Source organism: Tupaia chinensis, unplaced genomic scaffold (genome assembly GCF_000334495.1).
Source record: "Tupaia chinensis unplaced genomic scaffold, TupChi_1.0 Scaffold000078_1, whole genome shotgun sequence".
Classification (NCBI taxonomy): Eukaryota; Metazoa; Chordata; class Mammalia; order Scandentia; family Tupaiidae; genus Tupaia; species Tupaia belangeri.
Window position 1 is genome coordinate 1,118,278 of NW_006159539.1, and position 5,459 is coordinate 1,123,736.

General features: G+C 49.7%; 1 protein-coding gene across 1 annotated transcript in view; it reads left to right on the top strand.

Moving 5' to 3' along the window:
* The first annotated feature begins 572 nt into the window (after positions 1–572).
* The window catches only part of SCAPER (S-phase cyclin A associated protein in the ER), a 278,443-nt gene continuing 273,556 nt past the window's right edge, over positions 573–5,459 (top strand). The window contains exon 1 of the mRNA XM_006142594.3: positions 573–592. The gene's annotated coding sequence lies outside the window, so the exon portion shown is untranslated. The remainder of the gene's footprint in view (positions 593–5,459) is intronic.

Sequence of the window (5,459 nt, forward strand, 5' to 3'; positions counted from 1 at the left end):
GGCCACCAGATAACGGAGGGTCTCCGCCGATCGCCAGACCACAACTGCGGAGCGAGGTGCGCAAGGCCTAGGTCTATATGGCCTTCTCGAGGGGGCGGGGCCTCGAGTCGCAACGCTGATTGGGCCTCGAGGTGCTGGGGGCGGGCCAACGCCAGGAGGGTCGCGGGCCATCTCTGAGCGCGCGTGGCTGCGGGATCCACCCGCTGTCGAGACCCCCGCGGCTGACTTCCCTGTTCTCGCGACACCCTCCGAAAGACAAACCTCCGCCCTCCGCCCGACCTCGCTGTCTTTTCCTATCCGCCTTCTTCCTGCCAGAGACTCCCTGTCCACTCCCTGCGTCCGTGCTGGCTTCTGTCATTGAGAGACTGGAGATTCGGGTGAAAACAAAACAGTATCTAGGAAAATCTTCGAGGAACAGTATCTATTTCCCAGACTAAAATGTTCTTTACTTGTTTTACCAGGACAAGACGTGCTGACATCTGCACCCAGATGTTTGTATCTGATGTCAGTTTTGCGATTTACGAGCTATGAAACTTTGGCCAGTTTACTCGGTCCCTGAAAACGGAGTTTGCTCATTTATAAAACAAGAATGGTTAGTAAGTTCTCCTTAAAAAATTGTTGTGGAGTTTAAATTAGATCATGCTTTTAGAACAATAGCCGCTACATAGCGTGAGGTTATTGTTGTTTCTCAAACATTTATTTTATTTATTTGTGATTTTCACGCTGCTGGCTCCAGGACTCAAACTTCAGCCAACCAAGTGGGAGTCCAGTGCCTTTACCACCATGCCACCTGCTGGCCCAAGAGTGAGGTGTTTGATTAACATGAGCTTTCTTCCATGTAGGTTGAAAAGCAAAAGATGATCACTCTGAAGGAATCTTAGCAAATACTTAGCAAATGTTTATGGACAGAATGTAAATGCACCTGCGACTTTTATTCCTCCTGTTTTCAGTCCTGTGTAATTTTTCCACCTCATCGGAGCACATTAAGCCCAAGAAGTTTGTAGGCTGCAGCTTGAACTCTTTTTCTTAATGGATTGCTCCACTTAAGATCAGGCCTTTTCACAGAGAAGAAAAGGCTTTCTGAGTCTTCTTTCACTTCTCAGTCTCTATTTGGATAGGGAACTAGAATCCTGTTCCAAATTGAAAAAAAACTTTGTGGGCACGAGTCGCAAATTTCTTGAGTCACAGCAGAATTGTAGTGTTTGGTGAGAAACCATGGGAAGTTTGCAGAGCAAAGACTAAATTCAATCTTTATTTTATCTTCAGTTCTGGGTTTTGAGGTCTCTTGGAAGAAAAATAAAGAGAGGGAAAGTGACATGTCCCTATTTAATATAAGAAAGTCAGGACCAGCCCAGGCGTAGTGGTTAAGGCGGCTGAATCCCACATGGCCAGAGAGGGAGAGGGGAGTCCTGACTCAGCCGCAGGAAGATCATGGGGCTTGAGTGGGCTGTGCATCTGCCCAAAACCCGCAAAGGAGGGAGACATGGAGAAGGGATTGAAGCCAACCGTCGCCCATGGGGGTGCCTTCTCACTTTCCCTGACTCTCTCTGGTGAGAGCACATGCCCTTTGGCAAATTTTAAAAAAAGAAACAATACTGAACACATAGGCTGTGGACACTTGTTACCGGCTGATTTCCACCGTAGGGAATGAGATTTGGCACAGTAAACAACTGAAGTGGAAAAGCTAACACGCTCCATGAGTCCGCAGCTTTCCGCAGGTGGGAGACACAAGACAAAGGAATGTCACACAGGGCGCCGACTGGGGGAGAACTTAGACTGCACTGGGGGCTTTCCTTGGTTGTTGAATCCTTTGTCCATCCTTTGAGGGGAAAAGGAGTCGTGAGAATTCCAGGGTGGCGGTGGAGTCCTAGAGAGGATGACCGAGCGTCTGGAGGAGAGCGGGGCACTATAGTCCTTAGAACATATTTTTGTTTCTTACACAAAAGTGTGTGACTAGTCGTGCCTTCTTAATAATCTATTAGAAGACCTCCCAAGAAATTTGTTTTTCACAGAATGAGATTTCCCTAGATTAAACTGGATCTGTCCCAATGATCAAATGGAATGGTAGCTCCATCCTCAAATAGAAGCCATCCTCTGTTTCCGGCAATTCACATTTATGGCCCTTGCTAGTGACACCCATCTCGTGCCCTGAAGGCGGCCCAAGTGGACAGGTATTAGAGTGCCTTCCCTGCTGCGTTCCCTCTACGTGCAGGGTGACCCTTCATCCTGCTTGACGGGCAGGATTGTTAATCCTGTCCCTCTCATACTCAAAAGTTTCCCAGAGGGAGCGATAAATTATATGGTCACCTTTGCGCCTCACCCTCAAACTGTCCAGCCCCCTCCCTGGGTCCCTCCCGAGGCCCCAGGCTTTATGAAGCCTCAGAACCGTTTCCCACACTCTCTCCCTCAGCTTCTCGACAACACCTCAGCTTCTCGACAACAGGTCCTTGAAGTCTTACTCAAACACATTGGCAGTAAAACTAAAGAACCCGGGAAAGGAGGGGATGAAGCTTAGCTGGAAAAGGCGAGGAGAACGGTCAGGACATTGACTTACCTTTGGCGTCTCTTACCAACTCTGAAGATAATTTCATGAGAGACGATCGAAAACTGCTAGAGCAGAGTAACTTTGGAAGACAGCACTCCCTGAATGTCTAAGTTCTGCAGTGTCTGCAGGAAGGAAAATTAGCCATCGCTTTGTAGTCACAACTTGCCTTCGAGCTGTACATGGTCACAAATCTGCCTGACAAACAGAAAGTGCACTTGGTCTGCTTGTAGCTCCACCATGAGCTAGTCTTCAGGGACTTGTGCGAAATCTGGGCGCCTTTTTTGTTTTGCCTTCAGGATCAAACTCAGGTCTATGTGCTTTTTTTTTTTTTTCTTTTTTTTTTGAGAGGTTTTTGCTATAGGGCGCGTGCGCTCGCCAGACAGAGAGAGACAGACAGAAAGTGAGAAATCACTCCCCAGAGGGGACGGTCACGCCACAATCGCAATCCCTTCTCCTCCATTCTCCTCTTGGGATCTTGGGCATGCACGCACACGCGCCCGGCGTGAGTTTTAAGCCACCGGGTCCAGGATGCGAACCACGGTCCACTACGTGGGAGTCCAGTGACATAGCCATTACGCCAACTGCTGGTTCCCAGGTCTATGTGCTTTTGAAGTTAGATTCTATTTAAAAAAAAATAAAATGGGGGCCAGCAGGTGGAGTGGTGGTTAAAGCTCTGGACTCCCATATGGCTGACTGTGGTTCAAGTCCCAGACCTGGCAGCTTGCTTTCTCATTTCCTATTTCTGTCTCTCTTTGGTGAGTATGCACCAGAGTGTACCCCACAGTAAATTTAAAAATAATAGTTAATAATTTTTTTTAGAGTCATAGCAACAGAAAGCAAGAAATCACCCCCCAGGGGCAATGGTCACACCACAATCCCTTCTCCTCCATTGTCTTCTCAGGATTTTGGGCACACAGGCACATGCACCTGCTATGAGTTTCAAGCCACCAGGTCCATTTGCTGGCCCCAATAATAAATAATTCTTAAAAAAAGAAAATAAAAGAAAACTCACTTCACGGTGAAAGAGTTAAGGCGAGGGATGGACTAATGCTTCTGGAATTTACTCTCTTACTTTTACCCATCACTCAGAAACAAGCTGTCCTATAGAGAGGGTGGATGGTCTGTTGAGAACGTGGGTGTAGGGGGCTGAATTCCAAGGTTGGGATGCTGTTCTACAAATTGTGCTATATGCTCTAAATCAGCAACCAATATATGGCCATATTTTTTTCTATTGCAAAAGTATAGGTCCCAAGACAGAAATGGTATGTGTGCTTTTCATAAATAATGCAGACTGGTGAGTTGTTTTTTTTTTTCTATCCCTACGCTTCTTCTTCTTTTCTTTTGTTACAGGGTACATGTGCTCACCAGAGAGATCGAGACAGAGAGAGAGAAAGTGAGAAATCACCCCCTCTCCCCGGGGTGATGGTCATGTGCAATCCCTTCTGCTCCATTCTCCTCTTAGAATTTTGGCACACACACACACACAAGTGCTTGGTGTGAGTTTCAAGACGCTGGGTCCGGGACTCTAACCATGGAGGCCTCAAGCACTATGCTACCCGCTGTTCCGCCTCCCCCCATGACTCTTTCATGTGTTAGTTTAGAGCTCTTGGTATGCCAGGGAGGAATGTTTCTGCCAGAGGACACAATATGATTCCATTGCATTGGAAAGCAAGACTGTCACCTGGACATTTAAAGCTCCTCCGATCATCAGGAAAACAGGTCAAAAACGGCGCAGGCTGGGGTGATTGATTCTGAGACAAGAGCTAAAAGGACTATGGAGGACACTACAGGCCTCTCCTGTTCGACTCTCGTACCGCCACGTCCAGTGGACCAGAGGACCAGAGGACCTCCTCCATTAACTTTACCCCACTAAGGAGGGGCCCTTAGTGTGTGACCCTGCAGAACCTGGTGTTTCGGCTGCAGGAGAAACAGCACCACCTGCTGGCCCTGGTTCGAAGCACTGCGGCACCGATCCGGTGGTTCAGCCCTGCCTCACAGGGCCTGCCTCACAGGTGGTTTTAGCCTTTAACGTAGAGCGCTTTTGCATGTCTTTCTCCACATGCGGTGAGGGAGTCTTGGCATCTCAGTGACAGGCCATCACTGAACTCTAGTTCAGTCAACCAACCGAGCAAGCCACCAGAGATGCTTCTAGTTGCTCCGTTTAGCACGGTTAAAATCAGAATCTCTGCGCCGACCCTGTAGCCCAGAGGGTTGATAACTAGGTCTGCACTGGGTCTTTTCTATCGTGTTCTGAACTGTGATTTACATATGGGCCAGCCTGGGTGGCACAGCTGCTCAGGCCACGGGGAAGGTCTGGGGAGGCCATGTGGGAGGGCTGGAGCTCTGCACCGAGATCTCTCTGTGCCTGGAGGTGCGATTCCACGATCCTGGCTGGGGCTGGATTGCAATGTGGGGATCCTTTTGGGGATGCCGTCCCCTCTTATGGGAGAAATAGATAGACTTTGAAAGAGAAAAAAAAGGTATTTAATTCATCATGCGCTATGCTATCTCTGAAGCAGAAGACACGTGTTTTGCTGGGGTCTTTGTACTCCAGCTTTGCCAGCCTGGCACTTCAAGAAGGGCCAAAAAAAGCATCGCGGCGCCGCTAAACAGCTCGCAGCGTGCTTTTGTGAAGCGCTTTCACGCGCCCAGATTTTCGGGGGCGGGCCTCTCGGGTGCTAATCTGCGATGATAAGGGAGGCGGTGGGAAGACTGAATGAGAGGGACCGGTGCAGCCAAAGCGGCAAAGCCAGCGCGGTTTACGCAGAGAGCAGCTCCGCACGAGCAGCCGCACCACTCAAGGAAGCTGACCCACGCCCCTGCCTCCCGCCCCCGCGCCCCACCGGCGCGAACCTGGCTGCGCCTGCGCACTGGCGGCCCGGAGCGCGGAACCCGGAGCCGCGGGCCGGCGGCC